We start from the raw sequence: 916 nt of genomic DNA, 5'->3' as shown, positions 1-916 counted from the left end.
TTGAAGTTTATTTTTGATTCAGTTCTTTAGCTGGCAAAAGATTGTCTTTTCTATTGCAATGTTTTTGAATCACGTGTTTATATTTTCTTAGTACAGTGTATGATTTTGAATAAAATGAGAAAATAAACTAGGATAATAAAGGCACGTAGAAACAAGTTTCTCTCAGAAATTATGTACGTCTAGGGATGAAACTAAATGAGATGACGGAAATTGGGGATATAAAATGTAAGTTTAAAATAATACTTTCAAGCATTGGCTATTTCTTAGATGATCATCACAAAATTGGTAACGGGGCTACATTTTTATAAGGGATAAAAAAGGAAAGAGGATTCTTCATCTAGCAGATGATGGACCAAGAGAATCCAGAATCTCTGATTTCTATGTTCCCCACTTGTTCCCACTATGTTCTCCTCTAATGTCATCTTCCCATTCAAGGTGTGGTGTGACACACATAGACACACACGTATCTAGACACACACATAGGTACACATATGCATGTGCGCACACATGTGTATATGAAATATTTATTTTTGGTTGTGGTGGGTACATGGGGGAAAATGGTAACCTAACTGGTTTTCTTACAAAGCTTTATGCGTAGGAAATCTATTCTCCATTTCCTGTAGTCAAACCTAGTGGTCAGTGCTCTTTAAATAATCATGTACTTCGGACAGGTTAATCTGCACTCATTTTGTCCTGACCCAAATAGGTTACGACTCAATATACCTTACAGATTGATGATCTATTAACCATAGGCCCTCTAAACCGGCCATCGGGAATGCAGTCTTATGACTCAGTGTTGCTATTGTTATGAAGTCCTGATCTCTTGACCTAACCATTACACCCTGTCAAAAGTGATGAAAAAGTAAGAGATGGGACAAAACAGGCGTGTATGAGGTTTCTAACTCCTTAGATGAGC

Source organism: Sarcophilus harrisii, chromosome X, assembly GCF_902635505.1.
Source record: "Sarcophilus harrisii chromosome X, mSarHar1.11, whole genome shotgun sequence".
Lineage (NCBI taxonomy): Eukaryota > Metazoa > Chordata > Mammalia > Dasyuromorphia > Dasyuridae > Sarcophilus > Sarcophilus harrisii.
The sequence above is the reverse complement of the archived record's forward strand: the minus strand, read 5'-3'. Positions refer to the sequence as shown.